The sequence below is a fragment of the Drosophila arizonae genome, chromosome X (genome assembly GCF_054131065.1).
Source record: "Drosophila arizonae isolate 15081-1271.41 chromosome X, UAZ_ARI_1.0, whole genome shotgun sequence".
NCBI classification, from domain to species: Eukaryota; Metazoa; Arthropoda; class Insecta; order Diptera; family Drosophilidae; genus Drosophila; species Drosophila arizonae.
This window is the reverse complement of record NC_142927.1, coordinates 22508796-22520830: the sequence shown is the minus strand read 5'-3', so window position 1 is coordinate 22520830 and position 12035 is coordinate 22508796. Positions and strand designations below refer to the sequence as shown.

Genomic DNA, 12035 nt, shown 5'->3' with positions numbered 1-12035 from the left:
TCAGCGTTCGCAGCTGAACTTTTTGAACATTTCGATTGACAGCAATGGAATGCTTGGCTAAAAAATGTTTGTTTTGAGAACATCATGATATACGATGGGGGCAGGGCGGGGGCGGCAGAACTTGCAACTGGCAACTGGGCTAGCGTTATATGTGCTCCATAAATTATGTGAACTCTTGACTATTTTTATGTCCGAGCATAAACATTTCCATCATTTCATTTCATTTCATTTTCATTTTCAATTTTCAATTTTCTGTTATTGTTTTTTTTTCATCTTTATTTATTTTTGTATTTTTCTCCTTTCAGAGCCAAGAAAAGCAAACAAAACAAAAACAAATTGAGAGCCAAACAATTGCGAGCAAATTTCAATTATCTAATTGCAGGTAAACTCAAATCAATCCTAAATTCAAATTTGATAAATTGTAAACAAGCAGAGAGATAGAGACAGCGAGTCAAAGAGAGAGAGGGAGATAGCTGAACGTAGCATGGTAATTAATAATGTTTTTTGTTATTTTATTATATTTATTTTTTTTTTTTTATATTTTCTCTCTTTTTTTTGGGGGGGTTTCTCAAACATTTTAGTTACTTAAGGCTGCTGTCCAGGCAGATCAATTGTTTATAAAAAGAAAACAAATTCGGCCCGATTTTAAGTACACATCGCAGTCACATTGCCTTGCTTAAGGTCAGAGCTGTCAGACCTATTTTAGGAAGTTGCTTGAGTTGCTTGTAGCCCCTTTTAAAACAAGGCTAAGCAGGGCGTAATGCCACTGTGCACTGTCCGCAGAAGGCGTGGCCGAGCCCATAAAAGTATGTATATTGATCTGTTTGCTCCTGTGCTTGAATCGATTCATCTCGAAATACGTAAGCGGTACAGTAAGGGCTTTAGAACATACGCAACTCGGGTTGCTCTTGTCTAAATTATCGATATCTGTTCGATTTTAATCGATAACAAATTTTGTTTCTTATGTGTACATCTTGTGATGTTTAATTAATTACCTTCTTCAATTTATTTTCTGATGTAGCTGAAGTTCTTGTCCCAAAATTAAAAGAAATTTATTCTGCATCATCTAAAGATATTTTATCAGTTCACTCCAAGCTTTTTTTTAAAGATTTTTTTGGGAATTAAATGTATAGTATTTTTTCCTCATAATCTTGTTTCCTTCGTTTTCATTTCAGCTAAGTGAGAAGAAGCAGACTCGTCTAGCTTAAATCTCTTTCGCATCACTATTTCAGTATTGGAAAGCCTTTTTTGGCTTTTAATACCATGAATAATGTTTTTTTTTTGTTTTTTTTTTGTTTTTTTTTTTTCTGATTGATGATTTTTATATTTAAGAAATTTTATTTTCTGAAGCGTTGGCTAAGTTATTATAAAGTTTATTTAATTTTGAATAAATTGTTTTATTTAACCATAATTTTATCACTACTATTTCTAGTAATATTACTACGACTGTTACCATATTTAGTGATACTATTTCAATTACTATTACTACTATTTTCATTATTATTACTCCTACTACTATTAATACTATTTTTTCTGCTACTATTGCTATAATTCCTCCTACAGATACTATTTCATCTGCTATTATAATTCATATTATTTTACCACTACTACTAATTCTATTACCTAGTAGTAATAGTAGCAGATGAAATAGTATCTGTAGGCGTAATTATTGTAATGAAATATTAGTAGTAGTAGCTAAAAAATAGTGTTACTATACTACAATTTCATTACTACAATAATTACTTCTCTAGATTCTATTTCATTTGCTCCTCTAAACTTTATTAATTCTACTACTACTCTACTTTACTACTACAATTTTTTCAGCTACTATTACTACTGTTACTTCTGCTACTACTACTAATTCCATTACTATTATTTTTTCCGCTACTATTACTATTATTATGTCTACTCCAACTGCTTATTCCATTAATACTACTATTTATTCAGCAATAATACTTTTACTGCTACTAGTACTGCCTAGTATTCTTACTACTATTTGTCATTATTTATTCTACTGTTCATTACTATTATTACAACCATTTATAGCATTTACTACTACTGTTTATTATTATTCCTACTACTATTACTACAATTTACTACTATTATTACAATTACTACAATAATCTAATATTTCTATTTATAATAGCGTAACCTAATCTAATATAGCTGACATATGTAGGTATTCCACATAATAATGAACTCTTCGTATTTGTTTTTATACACCATCAACTAGACTTTTCGTACTACCTTCCATTTATGTTTTCATTACCTAAAGTGAACTATGATATACATGAAATCCTTTTGAGATTTTGCATGCAAATCAGTGTTTCGCTGATATATGCGTGCACCGAAAGAAAGAGACAGACAGAGAGAGAGAGAGAGAGAGAGAGGGAGGCAGAAGAATTGTGTACCATTGTCTTGTATTGCATTGTTGCTTACTTAGTTACTGGCACTTACTGTGTGTTTTCTGTTTTTTATTTATTTTTTTTTTCTGTCCGTCTTCGTCAAATTAACACCTAATGGCTGCTTGGGCCCGGGCGCCATAAAAACTGAAGCCGTGGCCACTGGGCAATTAACAAGCGTGGCAAAAACAACAAGCAACAACAACAGACAAAAAAAAAAAAAATGAAAGCAAAAGAAAAGGAAAACACATCAGATATGTAAATGTAAACTTTTAACTGGGCAAACTCTCAATGATGGTCGTTGGCCCGGGGGCCAAGCACGTGGATATGGGCGTCGCGCATTCAATGCTGAACTGAACTGAACGGTACCCATGGCCCGTTATGTAGTGGTACGTTGTGTGCTGTAGCCGGTGGTTACGTCATTTAAAGACACGCAACTTGGCGAAAAGGCGAATGTTTTCATTACACTGCCTCTGACTCTGTCTCCGCCATCTCTGTCTGAGTGTGTGCGTGTGCGTGTGTCTGTCTGTGTGTGTGTGTGTGTGTGTGTGTGCTACTGTTGTATTGTGTGTTGTTTGTTTGTTCAACTGTTTGACTGACAGCGGTGCGTACGTCAGACCCCAGCGTTCAACTGCTTGACGCACGGTGCCATTCATACGGAGAATGTGTGACATGCGATTTACTTCGTAATCATTTTCTTTTATAGAAATTTTTATTTGTACTTTTTTTTTTTTTGAGCTGTTGCTTATCTCTTGGAGCGCCTGGCATTAGGCAATGGCTATTTTCATTTAATTTTTGGTCGCATTGCTATTGTTGTTGCTGTTGTTGGTGATTTGGTTGGAAGTTCTTGTCCATGTTGCTGGTGCAGCTTTTAACACGCATACCAGCGCGCCTCTAACACGCACACCAGCACAGCACAGCTGCGCTCACCTCTCTGTCGCTGTGGGTGTGGTGAAAAGCTCGCCGCATTTGCTTGCCTGCTGTTGCCTGCTGCTGCTGTCTGCTGCTGCTGCTGCTGCCTGCGTTACGTTTACGTGTGGTGAGTTCGTTGCTAGTGTGCGTTATATAAGTCGGTTATGAACCGCAGCCCGCCGCTCCATACACATGCCGCACGCAACTTGAAGCAGCGCCAGGAGCCGTAGCAGCGGCCTCAAATTCACCACGGACCAAGTTGGCAGCTCCGTGCAGCCCCATTCATGTATATATATATGTGTGTGTGTGTGTGTGTGTATAGTTCTTGTGCTTGCTGTTAATGCTCAACGCACACACTGACACACACACACACACAGAGACGTGGAGAGACTGGGCATACGAGACACACGGCTCTCATCTGGCACACCATTAAATGTTTGTCGGTTGGTTCGTTCGCTCGTGGAACGTGGCAACGCTTTCAGTCGTTGATTTGACCGCCAAACAAACGCAACGCAACTCGAGTGCGCCAACACGTCGAACACGTACACAAACACCAAGAGCAGCAAGCGCAGTCAGCGCATCCAACAACAAACGCCATAAATATAATATTTCTAACAACAGTTTGTTCGCCTTGTTACCACTCTTTTTTTTTTTTGTTGTTGTCGACAAATATATATATATTTTTTTTAAAGTTAACAGTTTTTTGCACAATAAATGCCTTAACGAAAATATATATACACATATATATATTTATTCAAATATTTAATATAAAATTTAAATAAAATTTTACAAAATAAACAAGCGAGAAATATCAACGACGTCAAGTATTGAAAGTAAGCAACAAAACAAAAGTGAAAATAAAAACGAAAAATAAATAAAATAGCGTAAATTAAAAAACAACAACAAATGCCTAATGAAAGCATGCAGAACAAAAGCAACTATAACAATAACAATAACAATAACAATGAGCAGCCAATCAGGCAATGATAAAGCACAGAGATTAAACAAAAAGGACCAAAACATCAAGTGTTTATATCACCTATATACCTATATAGATATATATAAATGTGTTGCATACCTTTGTGCTGCAGGAAAGTCACAAATATATATATATATATAAATATGATTACATACATACATAATGTAGATATATTTATATATGTATTTGTATGTGCTTGGAATGTGGGGCTTGGCATTTGTAACGCTTACAAAACTTGACCCAAATTAACATTCTGCGGTCCAGCAGTTGCCGCTTTTCAAAGGCAGCTCGAATGGGCTGCAGGTGGAAGCTGCGATTTGACTTGCACACACACGCACACACATGCATAGACGGAGGGCACACACACACACACACACGCACGCACACACAGAGAGAGAGACAGACACAGACACAGACACAAACACACACACGCACACACACACACATACAAGCAGACAACGTGCAAGGATTATGTAAACAAAAAAATAAGTTGATTCACTCCCACTAGCAGAGGCAGCAGCTGCGGTTGCTCCTCGCCCCGGCCGTTCCGCCCGTTCCAGCTGCCCGCCCCGCTCTGCCCCGCTCTGCCCTGGCTCGCCTGTCACACTGTCAGTTTGTCATTTTGTAAGTCTTTCACTCTCGGATGGCCTGCCCCTTTACGCTGTGCCACCCGCACCCGCAATACACTGGCACCTCAATGGGTGCAATCACCCACACAAATGCCATGTAATCATAATAAATACAAGCCGAGGCTGGGAGAACCAGCAAGAGAGAGAGAGAGAGAGAGAGGCCGAATAGGTAGTTACTACTGGCAGGGTATATGGGATGTCTGCTTTGTCCAAATGCAATCCGAAATCTGTCGCTGGCTTAGCTACACGAAGATTGCGTGCCGAGCCTCAATTGCCGCACAATCGACAGCTGAAACGTGACAACAACAACAACAACAACAACAACAATAACAGCAACTGACAGGAAGTGCCTTTTAATTTATAACAATTATTAAATAATTGATAATGCAACAAATCTCTTTACAACAAACGCGACGCCATCGTCCGAATTTTGTCATTCCAATGAAATTTGTTGTGCTTCAGTGAATTGAAAAAAAAAAAATAGAAATAATTTGTATGCTGACAATTTTGAAGTGTAACTGACAATCATAGATTTCTAGGTATACCCAATAGATACGTTTAATTGGCAAAATTCTCAGGAAAGTTATTTTTGTTGCCGAATTTTCGTTCCTAAAGTGTTAAGTGTAAATGGGTTTTGTGAAAGGCTCTTTACACTTGAATTTCTTGAATACATTTTCACACTCTTCTTTTAATGCTATTTCATAAACCGTTATGAGGGTCCAGGCTTTGTGTTTAATACGTTTGGAGCGCTCAATAAAAAGCTAGAAGCGTAAATGGGTTTGGTGAAAGTTCCCTTGAGAGACTCGATTTTTTGTTATCCAGTTTTCACTCGCCCCGCAAAGTGTTAATTCATTTTAGATACTCGCTCAAAAATGGTAAAGAGTATATGGGACTTGTGCCTAATACTTTAGAATACTCCTGCACATTCCTTAAGATTATAGATGTGTTTTGAGCTTAATGCTGCTAACAAAGCTTTAAGCGTATGTAGGTTTTGTGAGTGGCTCCTCAATAGTTAGAGACTCGACCTTTGGTATCCAGTTTCGACTGGTCTCACAGAGTGGTAATATCTTCTGAATACATTTTGAATACTAATTGACATTGAATATTTTACGCATATTCCTCAAGCGCATATTTGGGGCTTGTGCTCAGAGTATCTGGGTTCTGAGAAAGGCTGTTTTGTTTTGACTCAACTCACTAAGTGTTAATAATTTTGAATGCTCCCTGAATCCTTGCTCATATGTCTCATGAGTGTATGTGTCTTTTTGCTCAATGTTTTACCATGCATTACGAGCATATAGGCTTTGTGGAATATCCATTGGTGGCAAAAGACTTGCGTTTGGGTTATCTAGTTTTGATTTGTCTCACAAAGTTTTAAAAGTTTTTGAATACCTTTGAATACTTTTTGAATACCCATGCACATTCAATATTTTACAGAAAGTAAAGAGTATTTAGGTTCTGTGAAAGGTTCCTCTATATTTTGATTTGGACTCGTCTGACAAAGTGTTAATAGTTTTTGAATACCTTTGAATACTCTTTGAATACTCACGCCCATTTCTTTAAAGAATATCAAGGCTCTGTGCTCTGTGCCTTAGGGTCTTATAGATTTTGTGGATTTTGCATTCGTAGTCAGTGACTGGACTTTTACGAATTTATGAAATATTCGTCTGACGAAATGGTATTACTTTTTAAGTGCTCCTTCACAAAACCTTGAACAGTTTCGAATACTTGTTTTAAATAACTGATAGGAAAACGAAGACAGACAATATAGGTTTTACTCTGGTAAGGAAACAAAGATGATAGTATGTAGGTTTCGTGGCATATCCGTCTGTAGCTGAAGCATTCAATGGCCACTTTCGACTTGCTGCCTTATCAAGTTTGAATACCCACTTTATACGTTTTTTACGCCATGCCTCCGTGTCCGTCTCTACATGAATTCCTTTATATATACTTCTAACTCAGCTACAGTTTAATACTTTTGGAGTCCCCCACCATCTAGCCCGCATAGCTTTACAGCCTGCCAGCGCAAAGTTTGCTCTCATAAATTACGCTTGACCCAGCTCAGTAGTAGCATAATTTATCAGGTGGTGCGCCCGTCGAGGAGTGGCCAATCGAAAAATATCGATATTTGATTAAGTTCAGTTGCTAGTGGGAGTCGGAAAACTTTAATTATGCTGTCCTGTGCGCTCGACTCCTAACATATTCTTGTTGCCCTACATAGGATATATGGATAATTTATTGATGTGCTTTATGCTTTACAACCCTGATAGCTATGGATTTTTGTTATTAGATACATAATCTATTTGGGGCTTGATGTGTTTAGATGCGAGTGAATAGATATGTTCTTATGTGAATTTGTATGTCTGGCATTCGACGAGGCATTAGCGTAGACAGCGGAGATCCTGAGGAGCGATTGACATTTTCAATTCTTCATTGCCTTTAATGAGATAATAAGCTGGATTGATTTGGCCAGTATGGGGATAGCGGTATGAGTAAAGCAAGAGAATATAAAATAATTAATATAAAATATTTATATTCTTGGTTTTTAACTTCTTTCATTCTGAAATATCAATATATTTATACTCCTTCACGAAAATAAAATGAGTATATTGAAATTAGCCTAGAGACTTTAAATTTGGATAATGGCGAAACGAAAACCCTATCCCACATTCCGCCACAGCAAAGATTTCACTTCACTTTCTACACTTGTCAATACATATGTATTCAGATAGGATAATCTTGATATAAAATTCACCTCTAAATAGTTCAGTTAAAATTTATATACAGATTTTTCACTTCATAACAATTAAAAAAAAAAAAAAAAATAAAATAAAAAAATAAACTATTTTTTTTTTCAATACAATTAAAAATTTAGAAAACATCAATGCGTTGACTTTTTCCACTGAGAATATTTCAACAGCAATTTACAGTTCGCAAAGCTTATTAAAAAAAAGTCTCTTTCACATAGAACATTATTCTACTATGATATCGAATTTCTATACCTCGGACCACTCTACTTTATTTTGCTTTAACAGTAGTTATCCTACGCGCTGCATCGATCTGCTATTTCAACAGTTAATTTCTGTTTTGTTTATACACACTCACTAATACACACGCACACACTCTCAGATAGCCACACATGAGCATAGTACGCACTTTATGCAACAGCTGCGTTTCTTCCCATAGAGCCAGTCTATATTTGAAATTAGTTATTTATTAACTTGGTTTGTAGATATTCGATCTTTGTGATAAATATATGATATATATATATACCATGCTGTATATATAAATATATACATAGTATAGTACCCAGACCCAGGACAATATTATTGAGTACTCTCACATGAAAAATTTCTTGAATGTTTGCTTTATTATTGATTTGTTAAGAATAATATTGTCTACTTTATATAGAAACTTAGCGTGCTGTGTGTATAACAAATACGAAATTTCCTAAGTTAAAGGGAACACAGTGTACTTTAAATCAATATTTAAGCTAGGCTTTAGGCTTCAAATAAAGGGATCGATTGTTATCGATAATGAGGAAATGGAACATTGATGCTTTTAGTATGTATATATGTGTAGCAGAAATATAGGTATACTTATCTATATTTATATGTATATATATGCCGTATCACGAATTGACGTGGTAAAGTAAGAGTGAGCTGCATAACAAAATAGCGTCTTATTATTAGAGTAGTGTTGGAGGAGAGGGATTCAGAAATTTAGCTGCTGGTGAGCGTAGCCCTGGATGTTGCTGAGAGAGAATGAGACGGCATGTACGTCTTCTGTCGAGCTGCCATTTTAAAATTCTATCGATTAAACTACCGATTTTTATCGAAGCTAAAAAAAAGGAAATATAAAGTTCTTTATGGAAAATATTTTCAGTGTAGACTTATCACAATTAAAAACAATTTTTTATTAAATTTTTTTTCAGATGTCCTCAACTCTATAGCGCATTTTTGAATATACCTTAACTATTAAAGTGTTTAAGTATCACAAAAATCGATATGGATTTTAAGAAATTAGAAGAAGCTCGTAATATAGAATGTTTTAAATTTCACGCCTTTAGCTTTCACTCGGGCCAAAAAAATGGATTTGACTAGTTCAATTTAGTCTGTTAACCTAATCAATTATATACTTAGTTAATTTAAATAAGTCAGTAAGCAAATAAGTCTTGAATAAACGAAATAAACACGCTCTTTGCTTGATGTGATTTGCTCAACATGAAATATATATGCATACATACATATATTTATTATATATTTATATATGGAAATAATATATATTATATGGCCATGGCTTACGACAGTGTCAACGCGTTTTCCTTGCTCAAATTTTTATGTAGAGCATAAAAAATGAATGCGGCAAGCACTTAAATACTCATATTCGCATTCGCATTCGCATTCGCATTCATTTGAAAATTTATGATGACTGACCTGTCATTCGAGTGCTGCACAAATATAATTCACAATCCATTTAATTCGAATAGCTCGTCCAGATTATGGCGATGGCTGCCAACGGCATCAAAGTTGACAAAGTTGCCAAAGCCCATAGTTTTGCTGGCGTGTGTAACAGAACGAAGCATAGGAGCAACAGGAAAATACCAAAAGAAAAAAATGTTGCATACGTTCAGGCGTTTCGTTTTTATTTAGGCACAGCCGAAAGCAAAGTAAAAGATGAACATACAAATGCAGCAATAAAATTGCAACAGCATGAGAAATAAATGCTGCAGCAATATATATACACACACACACACACGCACACATACAGACAGATATATACACACATGCATAGCTGGGGCGACATTCATTCAGATAAAAAGCGTCGACTTACACCTACAAGTCAGCAAAAGCCACCGAATTTGGGTAGGTGGGCGTGGCAATGGCAAAGGCGCCTCTGTGCTTGTGCGTGTGTATGCATGCATGTGTATGCGTGAGCTACCTGCATCTCTGTCTGGCACTGCATTAGCAGCCAGCTGTGAACGAAATAAACGTAAAAATATTTTTAGTGTGAACAATTCTGCAAAGCGAAATACTGAGAAAGCTTTTCGCAAGGCATTACACACGAATGCACAAATACACACACACACACACACACACACACACAGGCACAGGCACAGGCAGCTGACAAGATAACGCACACACACACACACTCCCACAGTTATGCACGCTTATGCACATGCAGAGAATGAGTCGTGGTTAGTTAGAAAATGCCAATAGTATATGCAGTAAAAAACAAGGGAAAAGAAAAACAAACAAGAGGCGCTGTGTATGTATGTGTGTGTGTGTGTGTGTACAAGTCAGGTGTTATCGCTATTGTGTAAGTGTGTGTGTGTTTCTGTCAATTTCGTAAACAAACGAGGACAAAAACGACTTTTAAAATAATAGCCAAGGCAAACAACTGCCATGCCATGGATCGAATAATATTTAATGTCTTTGTTTTCCATAACACAGCCAGCAAAAGTTTAGCCTGATAATATCTGCAAGTAAAAGAATACAAAAAAAAGAAAAGAAATCGCAAATAGTTGAAAAGTATTTTCATGTACAAAAATTGCCAAGTGCAACTATTTAGTTACTTTTAACGAGGCGATAACGCCGGACTATGCGTTCGAATGGCCTGAACCCATTGCGAATGAGCAGAGTGCAGGGTATATAGGTTTTCTGTAACAGGCTGAAGAAGGCGTGGCGTAAAGTACATATATATATTCTTGAACAGAACGACCAGCTGAGTCGTCTTACGATATTCGACTGCCTGCTCGTCAGTCTTTCCAGCTATAGATCTCAGAATCATTAAGAGAGCACGTGCAGATCAAGTTTATTTAAGTAATTGATAATTATTCTGAGTTATGGACTCATAGTAATTTAGAGCCTCTTTACTTATTCACTTATACAATTTACAGATTCTTAATTTTTTTAAATAAATTTTCGAATTTCTAGTACAGTCGCAAATCTAGCCAATATTTGACAGAGCTTCCGGCTAAACTATACTTACAAATATTCTATAGAATGCGTAGATCAAATGCAGAAAATTTCATTAAAATCCGTGAAGTAAGGCAGAAGTTATAAAAGAAAACGCTTGACTAAGTGCTCGAACTTTCTCCATATAATCATACATATACACACACAAGTGCATGCTTGTTTCATCTAAGAATCGCAATTGAATTGTGCTTAGCCTGTCACCTGTTACTTTAGCCTGCATTTACCAGATGGTGTTCGAGCAGTGAAGTGACGGTGTTGGTAGAGGCGGTGAGCGTCACTAAAACGTCTTAAGCTTACTTAAAGATTTCATTGGTCTTATAAAATGCGTTGTATTTAGATTTTGTAAGCTTATGCCACGTAAAACTAGAAATAATTCCTACTAAAGGTTTTTTTTTTTTTTTTTTTTTTTTATTTGTATATATATTTTAAGCGCTGAATCTGTACAATGCAAGTTTAGTACCTTAACGACACAATTCGATTTTTTATATAACACCTAACCTTCTGATGTATTCAGGAGGACTTACAAATATATATTTACAAGTATCCCTAAACGACTTATCTCATATTTTTGGCAAAACCCAAGCGTTTTAATCGCCTTAGTGGTCTCGCAGGAAGCAATCTTCTCGCTAGTCTGCTCCGGTGTCTAGCCAGTCTGTCACTATATCGGCTAGTGTGTCTCCCAATCTGTTCCTCCACAGTAAACAGTTTCAGATCTCGATGTAGAGTTGAGCCGCGCACATACCATGGGCAGTTTGTAATTTGCCGCAATACACGATTTTGCAGGACCTGTATGCGTTTATAGTTTGATTTTGCGCATATTCCTACTAAAGGTAGCATAGCAATTGACTAATAAAATAAAAGCATTTTTATAAGAAAAAAGCTAAACTAGATTCACATTAAAAACGCAGATCAGACCCAACTCTGATTTCTGGGTATTTTCTAGTCGGCTATTTTTTCTCGACTAGAACTTTTTACTTGATTTCCTTTTTATTTTTCATTTTTTCAGTCGAAAAATTTTATATAATTAGCTCAGGGTATTTCCTTAGTGTTCTTACGCCAGCAGAAATTAAGTTAATATATATATTTAAGGCTAGGAAATGAAAGCGTAAACAGCATTCGCAGCTTTGGAGTGGCAAGA

At 36.3% G+C, this 12035-nt stretch overlaps 1 protein-coding gene across 7 annotated transcripts in view; it reads left to right on the top strand.

The window, feature by feature from the left end:
- Window positions 1–3740: 3740 nt before the first annotated feature.
- Frq1 (Frequenin 1) overlaps window positions 3741–12035 on the top strand; it is a 31892-nt gene continuing 23597 nt past the window's right edge. For 3 of the 7 annotated variants that reach the window (XM_089475880.1, XM_089475879.1, XM_089475877.1), the window contains exon 1: window positions 3741–3934. The gene's annotated coding sequence lies outside the window, so the exon portion shown is untranslated. Of the gene's footprint in view, window positions 4148–12035 lie in introns of all 7 variants that reach the window. The other 4 variants (XM_089475876.1, XM_089475875.1, XM_089475874.1 and 1 more) reach the window with 2 other exon arrangements.